At 50.7% G+C, this 17,160-nt stretch overlaps 1 protein-coding gene across 4 annotated transcripts in view; it reads right to left on the bottom strand.

The window, feature by feature from the left end:
- phf20l1 (PHD finger protein 20 like 1) overlaps positions 1–17,160 on the bottom strand; it is a 208,469-nt gene that overhangs the window by 177,106 nt on the left and 14,203 nt on the right. Inside the window, exon 3 of one of the 4 annotated variants that reach the window (XM_072468230.1) lies at positions 9,805–9,935. The exons of the other annotated variants lie outside the window; for them this stretch is intronic. The gene's annotated coding sequence lies outside the window, so the exon portion shown is untranslated. The remainder of the gene's footprint in view (positions 1–9,804; positions 9,936–17,160) is intronic. 4 annotated transcript variants of the gene reach the window in all.

Here is a 17,160-nt window from a genome sequence, read left to right as displayed (position 1 = left end):
GATGAGAGATATGGATGGAGTGGATAGCCAGAGACTTTTCCCCAGGGCGGAAACGGCTGTCATGAGGGGGGACATAATTTTAAGGTGATTGGAGGAAGGTATAAGGGAGATGTCAGAGGTCGGTTCTTTACACAGAGCGTGGTGGCTGCATGAAATGCACTGCCAGCGGAGGTGGTGGAGTCAGTCATTCGGGACATTTAATCAATTCTTGGACAAGCACATGGACAGCAGTAAATTGAAGGGGTGTAGGTTAGATTGATCTTAGATTAGGATAAGTAGCCGGCACAACATCGTGGGCCGAAGGGCCTGTAGTGTGCTGTACTGTTCTATGTTCTATCCACCCTATCAATATCCCTCAAGAGCTCAAAGATTTTGATCAAGTCACCTCTGACACTTCTAAAGCCTAGTAGATACAAACCTAACCTCTGCAACCTTTCCTCGTAAGACAACTGTCCATTCCTGCTTCTAACGTATTTACATCTTTGTTTAAATAAGGAGACCAATACTGTACACAATACTCCATATGTGGTCTCACCAATGCTCTGTACAACTGAAGCATAATGACCGTACTTTTGTAATAACAATCTTTATTATTGTCACAAGTAGGCTTTCATTAACACTGCAATGAAGTTACTGTGAAAATCAATTTCCTTCACGATAATAACATTCCATTAACTTGCCTTTTTTTTTAAACAAAAAATGTTTTAATTGGTTTTCACATTTTTATGTTACACATCCCCATTCATACTGCTATTTGCCAGTTTTGCCTTTGTTGGACACCCAATGTTGGCCCCAGCCTGTATTGCCCAGTGTGCTGATGTTGTCTCTGTTATTCCAGCTTATCCTCGGGCCTGTCCTCTGCAGCTATGCCACCTGTGTCCCGTGGTCCTATTGTACTCTGCACTCTACTGGTTGTTGACCACAAACAGGTCTTGGAACAAGTTGTGAACAGCTTCTACTTCCTGTGGAAGCTCTCTTCCGACCCATGGATGGCGAATTTTACCTTCTCCGGTTGGAGGAATTCCGACAGGTCGGACAGCAAAGTCTGCAGCTTTGGATGGTGCAGCCAATCGCCGGCCGAACAGGATTCTTCAGCGGGTAATTAGGGGGGCAAAGGCGAGGGCATCAGCCTCCCTCCCCATAAAGAGTTCTGGCTGCTGGGAGACCCCGAAGACTGCCACTTTTGGGTCTGGCTCCACCCTCACCCCACAAGCGTGGACATACCTCGAAGAAGGTCGGCCAGAACCCGACAATTCTGGGGCAGGCCAAGAACATGTGGGTGAGGTTGGCCAGGCCTCCCTGGCACAATTTGCAATTGTTGCCCACCTCTGGGAAGAACCTGTACATTCAGGTTCGGTCTGGTTAGGTGTGCTCTGTGCACCACCTTTAGCTCCACTAGGCACAGCCCTCCACACGTGGAGGTGGAGTTCGCCCTGCTTAGTGTTTCAATCGAGAGTCCCCCCTGTACTTTTATGCCCAGTTCTTCCTCCTATTTTGCTCATGCCGTCCAGGGGGAGCATACCTCCTCCAACTGTCGTCCGTACAGGTCCCCACCATTCCACTTTACCCAAGTTGCCCGCAACAGTTCCTCACCTAGCAAATGACTTGGCATCCAGGGGCACATCATTGTTTCCCTACGGAGGAAGTTTTTGATCTGTATGTACCTTAATTCAGTCCCTTTGGGTAGTTGGATCCTCTCCACGGGTTTCTCCAGTCACTCGTTTGTCATCTACGTACATGTTCCTAACCGTCAATGTCCCCTCGCCCTGTCTCCACCTTTGAAGGTGGCGTCCATTGTTGCTGGCATGAACCTGTGGTTGTTATAGATGGGGGCCATGGTGGTCATCTCGGTCAGGCCGAACTGCTGTCTCATTGGATACCACGTTCGGAGTGTGGCTACCACCACTGGGCTTTTGAATGTTTGGTTAGAGGGGATGACTGCTGATGTGACGAGGGCTCGGAGGGACGTCTCTGTGCAAGAACTCTCCTCCATCTTCACCCATTCCGTTCCAATTCCTTCATCCATCCCCTCACTCTTGCCCAGTGGTAGAGTTGTAGGTTTGGGAGGGCCAGGTCTCCCACTTTTCCTTTGTAGAACCCTTTTTTGGATACTCATGTTCTTTCCCCCCCCCCACCCCCCCCCCCCCCCACCCCAACACAAACACCATGATTAGTTTATCCACCGTGTTGAAGGCGGTCTTGGGGATGTAGATCGGAGGGATCTGAACAGGAAGAGGAACCTTGGCAGCATGTTCATTTTGATCATCTGCACTTGCCCTGCCAGCGAGGGTGGGACTGTGTCCTAGCTCTACAGGTACTTTTTTACTTCCTCCACCAGACTCATCAGGTTTCATTTGTGGATGCATGTCCAGTCATGGGCGATTTGGATCCCCAGGTAGCGGAATTTGTTTTAGGCTTGTTTGAACGGTAATCCCACCAGCTCTGTCATCCTTCATTGCGCATTCACCAGGAAGATTTCACTCTTGCTCAGGCGGAGTTTGTAATCCGAGGAGGTTCCAAACTTCTTTAAGAGCTTCATGATCCCTTCCATACTGGCTTGTGGGTTAGAGATGTAGAGGACGACTTCCGGTTGCGGCGATGCAGAGCTAAGCCGCACATTTCGGCAGCTCCCGCAAGAACAGACTTTTGGGCTCTCCGGAGGAGCCCCAACGGAACATTTTTGATCTAATCCCGTGTGGAAAGGTGAAGTAAGGTCCCCCTTCCATCATGTATGGAGGGGACTAGCAGTGGAGGGACAAAAAAAGCGGCTTTGAAACAGCGGCAGAAACGAGGGGGAGAAAACAAGATGGCGGAGGGTGGAGATCGAGCAGCATGGGGGCCGGACCAGCAGGAGTTTCTCAGGCGCTGCGTGGAGGAGCTTAAAAAGGAGGTGCTGGCGCCAATGCTGTTGGCGATCGAGAGGCTGAAGGCAACCCAGAAGGCCCAGGCGATAGAGCTCTGAGAGGTGAAGGAAAAACTAATGAGAACGAGAACGAGATCTTGGGCCTGGCGGTGAAGATGGAGGCGCACGAGGCGCTGCACAAGCGGTGGGCCGAGAGATTCGAAGTCCTGGAGAACAGGTCGCGGAGAAAGAATCGCCGGATTCTGGGTCTCCCCGAAGGCGTGGAGGGGGCTGTGCTGGGGCGAATGTGAGCACGATGCTCCATTCGCTGATGGGTGCGGAGGCCTCTCCAAGCCCCCTGGAGCTAGAAGGGGCTCACCGGGTCCTGGCGAGGAGACCCAAGGCTGGTGAGCCGCCAAGGGCGATAGTGGCGAGGTTCCATCGTTTCGCGGACAGAGAGAGTGTCCTGAGATGGGCCAAGAAGGAGCGGAGCCGTAGATGGGAGAATGCGGTGATCCGAGTCTACCAGGACTGGAGCGCGGAGGTGGCAAAGAGGAGAGCTGGCTTCAATTGGGCCAAGGCGGTGCTGCATAAAAAAAGGGTGAGATTCGGAATGCTGCAGCCAGCGCGACTGTGGGTCACGTACCAGGACCGACACCACTATTTCGAAACGCCAGAAGAGGCTTGGACCTTTATCCAAACGGAAAAATTGGACTCGAACTGAGGGGCTGTGGTAGTGGGGGAGATGTTGACTGTATACAGGGTTGTAAATATGGGTAAAAAATATGGGTAAAGAATGTTTTACGGGTGGGACGATGGATGGGGATGGGGGAAGAGTTTTTGAAGGGGGGACAGTGAGGAATGTGGGCATCGTTGCTGGAGGGAGGTGAGACTCGGGGATGGGGGAATTAGGATAAGGCCGCAACAAGAGCTGCGCCACAGGGGGCGGGGCTGGCTTAGGAAAGCGGGCTTTTTCCCACGCTAGGGAGGGGGGGATGGAGGAGCGCAAGGAGGAGGGATTTTCACACGGGGGGGGGGGGGGGTCAACGGGAAGGCGGGGGAAGCCGGGGTCAGCAGGAATCAGCTGACTTACAGGAGTATTATGGGGGGAGCAAAAGAGCTAGATTTGTATCTAGCGGGGAGGGGGGGTGGGGAGAGGGGGGGGAACAATCGGGTTGCTGCTGCAATGGCCGAGGGGGTGCTGAAAATGGAAGAGGTGGTCGGGGCGGGGGTTCCCCGTCTGGGGGACTGGAGGGTGCGGGAGACGCGGCCACGTGACTGGCCTAAAATAGGAGATGGCTAGTCGGCAGGGGGGGGCGGGAACGTGGAATCACGTGGAATGTGAGAGGCCTAAATGGGCCGGTTAAGAGGGCCCGAGTGTTCGCGCACTTAAAGGGACTGAAGGCAGACGTCGTCATGCTTCAGGAGACATCTGAAGGTGGCAGATCAGGTCAGGTTAAGAAAGGGATGGGTAGGACAGATGTTCCATTCGGGGCTGGATGCGAAGAATAGAGGGGTGGCGATACTGGTGGGGAAACGGGTGTCGTTTGAGGCCAAGAACATAGTGGTGGACAACGGAGGCCGATACGTGATGGTGAGTGGTAGGTTGCAGGGGACGGGGCTGGTATTGGTAAATGTATACGCCCTGAATTGGGACGACGCTGGATTCATGAAACGTATGTTGGGGCGTATTCCGGACTTGGAGTTAGGAAGTTTGATAATGGGTGGGGACTTCAACACGGTGTTGGACCCAGCACTGGATCGCTCCAGATCCAGGACCGGAAAGAGGCCAGCTGTGGCCAAGGTGCTCAAGGGGTTTATGGACCAGATGGGGGTAGTAGATCCGTGGAGATTTGCCAGGCCTTTGGCGAGAGAATTCTCTTTTTTCTCCCATGTACACAAGGCCTACTCCCGGATAGATTTTTTTGTTCTGGGCAGGGCATTGATCTCGAACGTGATGGGGACGGAGTATTCGGCCATAGCCATTTCAGACCACGCCCCGCACTGGGTGGAATTAGAGCTGGGGGAGGAGAGGGGCCAACGCCCGCTGTGGCGGTTGGATGTGGGACTGTTGGCAGACGAGGGAGGGTGCGGGGGTGCATCGAAAGGTATCTGGAGGTCAACGACAAAGGGGAGGTGCAGGTGGGAATAGTATGGGAGGCGCTGAAGGCGGAGGTTAGGGGAGAGTTAATCTCCATCAGGGCTCATAGAGAGAAGAGAGAGGGCAGGGAAAGGGAGAGGTTAGGGGGGGAGATTTTAAGAGTGGACAGGAGATATGCAGAGGCCCCTGATGAGGGACTACTCAGGGAGAGGCAAAGTCTCCAGATGAAGTTCGACCTGTTGACCACAGGGAAGGCAGAGGCACAGTGGAGGAAGGCACAGGGGGCGATGTATGAATATGGGGAGAAGGCGAGCCGGATGCTGGCACATCAGCTCCGTAAGAGGATGGCAGAAAGGGAAATAGGTGGAGTCAAGGATGGAAGGGGAACTACGGTGCGGAGTGCGGTGAAAGTGAATGAGGCATTCAAGGCCTTCTACGAGGAGCTGTATAGGTCCCAGCCCCCAGGGGGAAAAGAGGGGATGCGACGATTCTTGGACCAACTGAGGTTCCAGAGGGTGGAGGAGCAGGAGGTGGCTGGTTTGGGGGCGCCAATTGGGGTGGAGGAGCTGGTTAAAGGACTGGGGTGCATGCAGGCAGGGAAGGCCCCGGGACCGGATGGGTTCCCGGTGGAGTTCTATAGAAAGTATGTAGACCTGTTAGCCCCGTTCCGTTGCTGGTAAGGACTTTCAATGAGGAAAGGGAGGGGGGGGACCCTGCCCCCGACAATATCGGAGGTGACGATCTCTTTGATCCTGAAGCGGGATAAGGACCCACGGCAATGCGGGTCATATAGGCCGATCTCGCTCCTCAACGTAGATGCTAGTTGGTGGCAAAAGTGTTAGCTACGAGGATTGAGGACTGTGTCCCGGGGGTGATTCACGAGGACCAGACAGGATTTGTAAAGGGCAGGCAGCTAAATACCAATGTGCGGAGGCTACTAAATGTGATTATGATGCCATCGGCGGAGATAGTGGCAGCTATGGACGCGGAGAAGGCCTTTGACCGAGTAGAGTGGGAGTATCTCTGGGAAGTGTTGAGGAGGTTTGGGTTTGGGGGGGGAGGGTTTATTAGTTGGGTTAAGCTCATGTATAGAGCCCCGGTGGCGAGTGTGGTCACGAACCGGCGGAGGTCGGAGTATTTCCAGCTGTATCGAAGGACGAGCCAGGGGTGCCCCCTGTCCCCCCTGCTGTTTGCATTAGCAATTGAACCTTTGGCCATGGCGTTAAGGGAGTCGGGGAAATGGAGGGGGGTGGTCCGAGGGGAAGAGGAGCATCGAGTGTCGCTGTACGCAGACGACCTGTTGCTGTATGTGGCGGATCCAGTGGAGGGGATGGTTGAGGTCATGCAGATCCTAAGGGAGTTTGGGGACTTCTCGGGCTATAAGCTCAATGTGGGAAAGAGTGAGCTCTTTGTGGTGCATCCGGGGGATCAGGGAAGAGGGATAGACGACCTACCGTTGAGGAGGGCGGAGAGGAGCTTTCGATACTTGGGGATCCAGGTTGCTAGGAGCTGGGGGGCCCTGCACAAACTTAATTTGACGCTGCTGGTGGAACAGATGGAGGAGGACTTTAAAAGGTGGGACATGTTGCCACTCTCGCTAGCGGGCAGGGTACAGTCGATTAAAATGGTGGTCCTCCCGAGGTTTCTTTATGTATCCCAATGCCTCCCAATAGTGATTACCAAGGCCTTTTTTAAGAGGGTAAGCAGGAGCATTATGGGATTTGTGTGGGCGAGCAAGACCCCGAGGGTGAGGAGGGGGTTCCTGGAGCGTGGTAGAGATAGAGGGCTGGCGTTGCCGAATCTGGGTAGCTACTACTGGGCAGCCAACGTGGCGATGATCCGTAAGTAGGTGATGGAGGGAGAGGGGGCGGCATGGAAGAGGTTGGAGATGGCATCCTGCAAAGGAACGAGCCTGGGGGCGCTGGTGACGGCACCGCTGCCGCTCTCGCCGACAAGGTACACCACGAGCCCGGTGGTGGCGGCAACGCTAAAGATCTGGGGGCAGTGGAGACGACATAGGGGCGCGATGGGAGCCTCGGTGTGGTCCCCGATCAGAGATAACCATCGGTTTGTCCCAGGAAGGATGGACGGGGGGGGGTTTCAGAGCTGGTATCGGGCAGGGATTAGAAGAATGGGGGACCTGTTCATCGATGGGACGTTTGCGAGCTTAGGGGCACTGGAGGAGAAATTTGGACTACCCCCAGCAAATGCCTTCAGGTACATGCAAGTGAGTGCATTTGTGAGGCGGCAGATGAGGGAATTCCCACTGCTCCCGGCACAGGGGATTCAAGACAGGGTGATTTCGGGCGTACGGGTCGGAGAGGGCAAGGTGTCGGCGATATACCAGGAGATGAAAGAAGAGGGGGAGGCTTTGGTAGAGGAGCTGAAGGGTAAATGGGAAGAGGAGCGGAGGGAGGAGATTGAGGAGGGTCTATGGGTTGATGCCCCAAGTAGGGTTAATTCCTCTTCCTCGTGTGCCAGGCTTAGCCTGATACAATTTAAGGTTGTTCACAGGGCGCATATGACGGGGGCGAGGCTGAGTAGGTTCTTTGGGGTGGAGGACAGATGTGGGAGGTGCTCAGGAAGCCCGGCGAACCATGTCCATATGTTTTGGTCATTCCCGGCACTGGATGGGTTCTGGAGGGGAGTTGCGAGAACAGTATCTAAGGTGGTGAAAGTCCAGGTCAAGCCAAGCTGGGGGCTAGCACTATTTGGAGTAGCGGACGAGCCGGGAGTGCAGGAGGCGAAAGAGGCCGGCATTCTGGCGTTTGCGTCCCTGGTAGCCCGGCGAAGGATCTTGTCAGTGTGGAAAGATGCGAAGCCCCCCAGTGTGGAAGCCTGGATAAATGATATGGCAGGGTTTCTCAGGTTGGAAAGGATAAAGTTTGCCCTGAGAGGGTCTGTGCAGGGGTTCTCCAGGCGGTGGCAACCGTTCCTAGACTATCTCGCGGAGCGTTAGATAGAGTTCGGTCGACCGGAAAACTGATATGTACGGGAGGAATCCAATGTACAAAGTTCTGTATCATATTGATTTGCCATGTTTATGTCTTGCGATGCGAGTTTTTTCTTCTTTTTTGTTACAGGGGGGGGTTGTTTATATGGTTGAATATTCTGTTAAAAATTCTTAATAAACATTTTTTTTTAAAAATTAGATATAGAGGAGCATGTCATCTGCATAGAGCGAGACTATGTGCTCTGACTCTTCTCTCGACACCTCTCCAGCCTTTTGACTTTCGAAGGGTGAACACCAGTGGCTCAATTGCCAGGGCGAACAGCAGCGGGGACAGCTGACATCCCTGCCTTGTGCCTCTGTGCAGTTGGAAGCATTTAGAGCTAGTGGTGTTAGTCCGTACACTCACCATGGAAGCTCTGTACAATTATTTAACCCAGGCAAGCGAACCCTGCTCCAAGCCCAAATCACTCCAGTACCTCTATGAGGTACTTCCACCCGACTCTGTTGAAGGCCTTTTCTGCGTCCAGGGAGATGATCACTTCTGGTGTTCTCTCCCCATTATCACATTCAGCAGGCACCTGATGTTTGATGTTCGCTGCCTGTTCTTGACAAAGCCAGTCTGGATCTCCGCGACCACCTCTGGCACACAGCTCTCCAGCCGCCTAGCCAGGGTTTTGCCTGGATTTCCACGTCTAGATTGAGCAGCGAGATGGGTCTGTAGGACCTGCACTCCTGTCGGGTCTTTGCCTTTCTTAGGTATCAGCGATATTGAGGCTTATGACAGTGTTGGTGTCAGGGTGTCCCTAGCCAGCGAGGACATCTCCCGCAAGTGCAGAGCCAATGCTGGTGCAAATGTTTTGTAGAGGTCTGCTGGGAATCCATCCAGCCCCAGTGCCTTCCCCATCTGCATGGAGTTGATTCTCTCCATGACTTCCCCCAGTCCTAATGGTGCCTCCAGGACCCATCTCCCATCTTCCCCTGTGACTGGCATGTCTAGTCCATCGAGGAACTGCTTCATCTTCGAGTCCCCCTCAGGGAGCTCGGAGGTGTACAGCCCCTGAAAAAGGCCTTGAATACCTCTTTGACCTTTTCTGGTTCGACTACCAACCTACCGTTATTGCTTCTAACCTGCGCTATTTCCCTTGTGGCTGCCTACTTCCTCAGTTGGTGAGCCAGCAGGCGGTTAGTTTTGTCTCCATATTCATAGAAGGTTCCCCCATGACTGGTGGAGTTGGTGCATTGCTTTCCTCATGGAGACTCAAGTGCTACGATCTAGGCCGCGGAGTACCGCCAGTCCACCTCCAGTATGGAGTCGACCAGTTGTTGCCTTGCCTCCCTCTCCTTCCTGTCTCTTGAGCACTCTATGCAATAATATCTCCTCTGATCACAGACTTCAGAGCCTCCCAGAACATGGAGACCTCCCCATTCTGATTATTGGTAATGTACCCGGTCTCCAAACTCACATCAATGTAGTGTGGGCTGTGGTCAGATTTTACAACTGCAGAGTATTCCACTTCTTTTACACCTGGGAGCACCAATTGCCCCGCTATAAAGAAGTCGACCTTGTGATAGATTCTGTGTATCTGAGAGAACTCCTTCTTCCCTGGGTGTGCGATCCCTCTGTCCGTGGCTCCTGTACACAGTTAAAGTCCTCCCCCATCATGAGTCGGTGAGTCTATGTCGGGGATTTCTGTTTGGTCTTCTTTATTAATTCCATGTTGTCCCAGTTGGGAGCGTACACGTTAACAAGGACCACTGGTGCCCCTTCCAGGACCCGACTAATCATGTTGTACCGTAACCATCCTCGTTGCTGTAAACACCATCTTCTTACTGAGCAGTATGGCTACCCCCCCTAGCTTTCATCCCGTAACACAAATGGTATGTCTGTCCCACCCAGCTCTTTCTTACCCGCAGTCGGTCCTTCTCTCAGATGTGTCTCTCAGAGGAAGACGACATCGGCCCTCATACATTTCAGGTGGGTGAAGACTCTGGATTGTTTCACATGGCCGCTAAGTCCCCTGACATTCGAGGTGACTATTCTAGAAAAAGACCCATTTATTGCAACCTGTTAGTTCGCAAATCTTCAATCCATGCCAATATGTTACCCCTACACCAAAACCGTTTATTTTTTGTAATAACCTTTGATGTAGCACCTTATCAAATGCCTTCTGGAAATCTAAGAACAGTACATTCACCGATTCTCCTTCATCCTTCAAGGAACTCCAAGAAATTGGTTAAATATGATTTCCCTTTCACAAAACCATGTTGACGCTGCTTGAATTTTTCAAGTTGTCTACTATAACATCTTTAACAACTGCTTCTAATATTTTCCCTGTGACAGATGTTAGGCTGGCTGGCCTGTAGTTTCCTGCTTAATGTCTACCTCCCTTCTTGAATAAAGGAGCTACATTTGCTATCTTCCAATCTAGTGGAACCTTCCCCGAATCAAGGGGATTTGGGAAAATTAAAACCAATGCACCAACTATCTCAAAGAACAAAGAAAAGAAATGTACAGCACAGGAACAGGCCCTTCGGCCCTCCAAGCCCGTGCCGACCATGCTGCCCGACTAAACTACAATCTTCTACACTTCCTGGGTCCGTATCCTTCTATTCCCATCCTATTCATATATTTGTCAAGATGCCCCTTGAATGTCCCTATCGTCCCTGCTTCCACTACCTCCTCCGGTAGCGAGTTCCAGGCACCCACTACCATCTGCGTAAAAAACATGCCTCGTACATCTACTCTAAACCTTGCCCCTCTCACCTTAAACGTATGCCCCCTAGTAATTGACCCCTCTACCCTGGGTAAAAGCTTCTGACTATCCACTCTGTCTATGCCCCTCATAATTTTGTATACCTCTATCAGGTCTCCCCTCAACCTCCTTCGTTCCAGTGAGAACAAACCAAGTTTATTCAATCGCTCCTCATAGCTAATGCCCTCCATACCAGGCAACATTCTGGTAAATCTCTTCTGCACCCTCTCTAAAGCCTCCACATCCTTCTGGTAGTGTGGCGACCAGAATTGAACACTATACTCCAAGTGTGGCCTAACTAAGGTTCTATACAGCTGCAACATGACTTGCCAATTCTTATACTCAATGCCCCGGCCAATGAAGGCAAGCATGCCGTATGCCTTCTTGACTACCTTCTCCACCTGTGTTGCCCCTTTCAATGACCTGTGGACCTGTACTCCTAGATCTCTTTGACTTTCAATACTCTTGAGGGTTCTACCATTCACTGTATATTCCCTACCTGCATTAGACCTTCCAAAATGCATTACCTCACATTTGTCCGGATTAAACTCCATCTGCCATCTCTCCGCCCAAGTCTCCAGACAAGCTAAATCCTGCTGTATCCTCCGACAGTCCTCATCGCTATCCGCAATTCCACCAACCTTTGTGTTGTCTGCAAACTTACTAATCAGACCAGTTACATTTTCCTCCAAATCATTTATATATACTACAAAGAGCAAAGGTCCCAGCACTGATCCCTGTGGAACACCACTGGTCACAGCCCTCCAATTAGAAAAGCATCGCTCCATTGCTACTCTCTGCCTTCTATGGGCTAGCCAGTTCTGTATCCACCTTGCCAGCTCACCCCTGATCCCGTGTGACTTCACCTTTTGTACTAGTCTACCATGAGGGACCTTGTCAAAGGCCTTACTGAAGTCCATATAGACAACATCTACTGCCCTACCTGCATCAATCATCTTAGTGACCTCCTCGAAAAACTCTATCAAGTTAGTGAGACACGACCTCCCCTTCACAAAACCGTGCTGCCTCTCACTAATACGTCCATTTGCTTCCAAATGGGAGTAGATCCTGTCTCGAAGAATTCTCTCCAGTAATTTCCCTACCACTGAAGTAAGGCTCACCGGCCTGTAGTTCCCGGGATTATCCTTGCTACCCTTCTTAAACAGAGGAACAACATTGGCTATTCTCCAGTCCTCCGGGACATCCCCTGAAGACAGCGAGGATCCAAAGATTTCTGTCAAGGCCTCAGCAATTTCCTCTCCAGCCTCCTTCAGTATTCTGGGGTAGATCCCATCAGGCCCTGGGGACTTATCTACCTTAATATTTTTTAAGACACCCAACACCTCGTCTTTTTGGATCACAATGTGACCAAGGCTATCTACACCCCCTTCTCCAGACTCAACATCTACCAATTCCTTCTCTTTGGTGAATACTGATGCAAAGTATTCATTTAGTACCTCGCCCATTTCCTCTGGCTCCACACATAGATTCCCTTGCCTATCCTTCAGTGGGCCAACCCTTTCCCTGGCTACCCTCTTGCTTTTTATGTACGTGTAAAAAGCCTTGGGATTTTCCTTAACCCTATTTGCCAATGACTTTTCGTGACCCCTTCTAGCCCTCCTGACTCCTTGCTTAAGTTCCTTCCTACTTTCCTTATATTCCACGCAGGCTTCGTCTGTTCCCAGCCTTTTAGCCCTGACAAATGCCTCCTTTTTCTTTTTGACGAGGCCTACAATATTACTCGTCATCCAAGGTTCCCGAAAATTGCCGTATTTAACTTTCTTCCTCACAGGAACATGCCGGTCCTGTATTCCTTTCAACTGCCACTTGAAAGCCTCCCACATGTCAGATGTTGATTTACTCTCAAACATCCGCCCCCAATCTATGTTCTTCAGTTCCCGCCTAATATTGTTATAATTAGCCTTCCCCCAATTTAGCACATTCATCCTCGGACCACTCTTATCCTTGTCCACCAGTACTTTAAAACTTACTGAATTGTGGTCACTGTTACCGAAATGCTCCCCTGCTGAAACAATTACCACCTGGCCGGGCTCATTCCCCAATACCAGGTCCAGTACCGCCCCTTCCCTAGTTGGACTGTCTACATATTGTTTTAAGAAGCCCTCCTGGATGCTCCTTACAAACTCCGCCCCGTCTAAGCCCCTGGCACTAAGTGAGTCCCAGTCAATATTGGGGAAGTTGAAGTCTCCCATCACCACAACCCTGTTGTTTTTACTCTTTTCCAAAAACTGTCTACCTATCTGCTCCTCTATCTCCCGCTGGCTGTTGGGAGGCCTGTAGTATACCCCCAACATTGTGACTGCACCCTTCTTATTCCTGATCTCTACCCATATAGCCTCACTGCCCTCTGAGGTGTCCTCTCGCAGTACAGCTGTGATATTCTCCCGAACAAGTAGCGCAACTCCGCCTCCCCTTTTACATCCCCCTCTATCCCGCCTGAAACATCTAAATCCTGGAACGTTTAGCTGCCAATCCTGCCCTTCCCTCAACCAGGTCTCTGTAATGGCAACAACATCATAGTTCCAAGTACTAATCCAAGCTCTAAGTTCATCTGCCTTACCCGTAATGCTCCTTGCATTAAAACATATGCACTTCAGGCCACCAGACCCGCTGTGTTCAGCAACTTCTCCCCGTCTGCTCTGCCTCAGAGCCACACTGTCCCTATTGCCTAGTTCTCCCTCAATGCTCTCACCTTCTGACCTATTGCTCCCGTGCCCACCCCCCTGCCATACTAGTTTAAACCCTCCCGTGTGACACTAGCAAACCTCGCGGCCAGGATATTTATGCCTCTCCGGTTTAGATGCAACCAGTCCTTCTTATACAGGTCACACCTGCCCCGGAAGAGCTCCCAGTGGTCCAGATAATGGAAACCCTCCCTCCTACACCAGCTGTTTAGCCACGTGTTTATCTGCTCTATCTTCCTATTTCTAGCCTCACTGGCACGTGGCACAGGGAGTAATCCAGAGATTACAACCCTCGAGGTCCTGTCTTTGAACTTTCTGCCTAGCTCCCTTAACTCCTGCTGCAGGACCTCATGCCCCTTCCTGCCTATGTCGTTAGTACCAATATGTACAACGACCTCTGCCTGTTTGCCCTCCCCCTTCAGGATTCCCTCTACCCGTTTGGAGACATCCTGGACCCTGGCACCAGGGATGCAACATACCATCCTGGAGTCTCTTTCACGTCCACAGAAGCGCCTATCTGTGCCCCTGACTATAGAGTCCCCTATTACTATTACTCTTCTGCGCTTTGACCCTCCCTTCTGAACATCAGAGCCAGCCGTGGTGCCACTGCTCTGGCTGCTGCTGTTTTCCCCTGATAGGCTATCCCCCCCGACAGTATCCAAAGGGGTATATCTGTTCGAGAGGGGGACAACCACAGGGGATTCCTGCACTGACTGCCTGCCCTTTCTGGTGGTCACCCATTTCTCTGCCTGCACCTTGGGTGTGACCACATTTACATAACTGCGATCTATGACGCTTTCCGCCACCTGCATGCTCCTTAGTGCATCCAATTGCTGCTCCAACCGAACCATGCGGTCTGTGAGGAGCTCTGGTTGGGTGCACTTTCTGCAGATGAAGCCATCCGGGACGCTGGAAGCCTCCCGGACCTGCCACATCTCACAGTCAGAGCACAGCACCCCTCTAACTGACATTGCGTCAATTAATTAAAATTAAAATTTGTCTTTTTTTTTTATAAATATTTTTTTTTAAATTTCAAAGTTACTCATCAGCCACTTCTTTCAAGATGTTAGGGTGAAGTCCATCCAGACCCAGAGATTTGTCTGCCACAGAACCAATAATTTGGCGCAGTTGTATTGTCGCTGGATTAGTAATCCAGAGATCCAGGGTAATGTTCTGGTGACCTGGTTCGAATCCCATTATGGCAGAATTTGAATTCAATAAAAACCTCGAATTAGCCATTGTTGATCGTCGTAAAAAATCCAACTGGTTTATGACTATCCTTCCTTTAGGGAAAGAAACCTGCCTTGTTCTGGACTACATGCGACTCCAGGCCTACAGCAATGACTCTTATTGCCCTCTGAAATGGCCCAGTAAGCCACTCAGACGTATTCAACTGCTACAAAGACAACAAAAAGAAATGAAACCGGATGACGGGTGGTCCATTGGCCTAGGCACCAAATACGTCAATGGTAAACCATTCCTGCAAAGTCCTCTTTATTAACATCTGGGGGCTTGCGCCAAAATTGTGAGATCTGCCTCACAGACTAATCAAGCAACGGCCTGACATACTCACACTCTCAGTATCATACCTTACAGATAATGCCCCAGACACCACCATCACCATTCCTGGGTGTGCCCCACTGTCAGAACAGACCCAACAGGAGCGGAAGCAGTGGTATACAGTTGAGATTGAGTTGGTCTGGAGTCCCCAACAATGACTCTGGATCCCATGAAGTCTCATAGCATGAAATAGGGAGAAGGAAACCTCCTGCTGATTATGACATACTGTCCTCCCTCAGCTGATGAATCAGTGCTTCTACATGCTGAATACCATTTGGAGGAAGCACGGAGGGTGGCAAGTACGTAGAATCCGTCAGAGACCAAGCTGGTCAGGCCATAAAGTGCAAAAGATAAGGCTGAAGCATTCACAACAATCTTCAGCCAGAAGTACCAAGTGGATAATCCATCACTGCTTCCTAAAGAGATCCCCAGCATCATTTATGTCAGTTTGCAGCCAAGTCAATTTACTCCACCTGAAGGCACTGGAAATTGCAACGGCTATGGACCCCGACAATATTCTGGCCATAGTACTGATGACTTGTGCTCCAGAACTTGCCGTGCCCCTAGCCAAGCTATTCCTGTACAGCTACAACACTGGCATCTAATCGGCAATGTGAAAATTGCCCAGTTATGTCCTGTGCACAAGAAACAAACAAATCCAACCTGGCCAATTACCACCCGTTCAGTCTACACTCAATCATCAATAAAGCAGGGCAGCACGGTGGCACAGTGGGTTAGCCCTGCTGCCTCATGGCACTGAGGTCCCAGGTTCGATCCCGGCTCTGGGTCACTATCCGTGTGGAGTTTGCACATTCTCCCAGTGTTTGCGTGGGTTTCGCCCCCACAACCCAAAGATGTGCAGGGTAGGTGCATTGGCCACGCTAAATTGCCCCTTAATTGGAAAAAAAATGAATTGGTTACTCTAAATTTATTTTTTTTAATTATCAACAGCATTATCACATGTTATTTCCTTAACAATAACCTGCTCACTGACACTCAGTTTGGGTTCCACCAGGGTCACTCAGCTCCTGACCTCATTCTTGCCCTGGTTCAAACATGGACAAAAGAGCTGAACTGAGGTGAGGGTGACTGTCCTTGACATCAAGACAGCATTTGATCGAGTATGGCATCAAGGAGCCCAAGCAAAACTGGTGTCAATGGAAAACCCTTGAAAGGCTGGAGTCATACATAGCACAAAGAGGATGTTTGTGGTGGTTAGATGTCAGTCATCTAAGTTCCAGGACATCACTGTAGGAGTTACTTAGGGTAGTGTCCTAGGCCCAATCATCTTTAGCTGCTTCATCAATGACCTTTTTATCACAAGATCAGAAGTGAGCATGTTCGCTGATGACTGCACAATGTTCACCACCATTTACGACTCCTCAGATACTATAGCTGTCCATATTCAAATACAGCATGAATTGTATAATATCCAGGCATTGGCTGAAAAGTGTCAAGTAACATTCACACCACACAAATGCCAGGCAATTACCATCTCCAACATGCCTTTGACATTCAACAGCGTTACCATTGCAGAACCCCCCCCCAGTTTCCTGGGGGTTACCATTGACCAGTAACTAATCTGGACTAGTGATTTAAATACTGTGGCTACCAGAACAGATCAGAGGCTAGGAATTCTGTGGCGAGTATCTTACCTCCTGACTCTCCAAAGTCTGTCCACCATCTGTAAGGCACAAGTCAGGAGTGTGATGGAACAATCTCCACTTTCCTGAATGAGTGCAGTGCCAACACTCAAGAAGTTAAACACCATCCAGGACAAAGTAGCCTGCTTGATTGGCACCCCTCCCACAAACATGTACTCTCTCTACCACCAAAGGGCAGTAGCAGCAGTGCATACCATCTACAAGATGTACTGTTGGGACTTACTAAGGCTCCTCAGGCAGCACCTTTCAAACCCACGACCGGTATTTTCTGGAAAGACTAGGGCAGTAGATACCTGGGGACATCACCACCTGGAGGTTCCCCTCCAAGGCATTCACTATCCAGAATTGGAAATATATTGCTGCTCCTTCACTGTTGCTGGGTCAAAATCCTCAGATTCTCTCCCTAACAGGTATACCAACACCTCAGGGACTGCAGCAGTTCAAAAAGGCAGCCTTCTCAAGGGCGACTAGGGAAGGGCAATAAATACTGGCCTAGCCAGCAAAGCCCATGAATTAATAAAAAGGAAATTGCTCAATACCACTTTCATAAAATACCTAGTGCAGAAGGAGGCCATTCAGCCC

Source organism: Scyliorhinus torazame, chromosome 11, assembly GCF_047496885.1.
Source record: "Scyliorhinus torazame isolate Kashiwa2021f chromosome 11, sScyTor2.1, whole genome shotgun sequence".
Lineage (NCBI taxonomy): Eukaryota > Metazoa > Chordata > Chondrichthyes > Carcharhiniformes > Scyliorhinidae > Scyliorhinus > Scyliorhinus torazame.
Note: the sequence above shows the minus strand (reverse complement) of the source record. Positions and strands in the feature narration are given on the sequence as shown.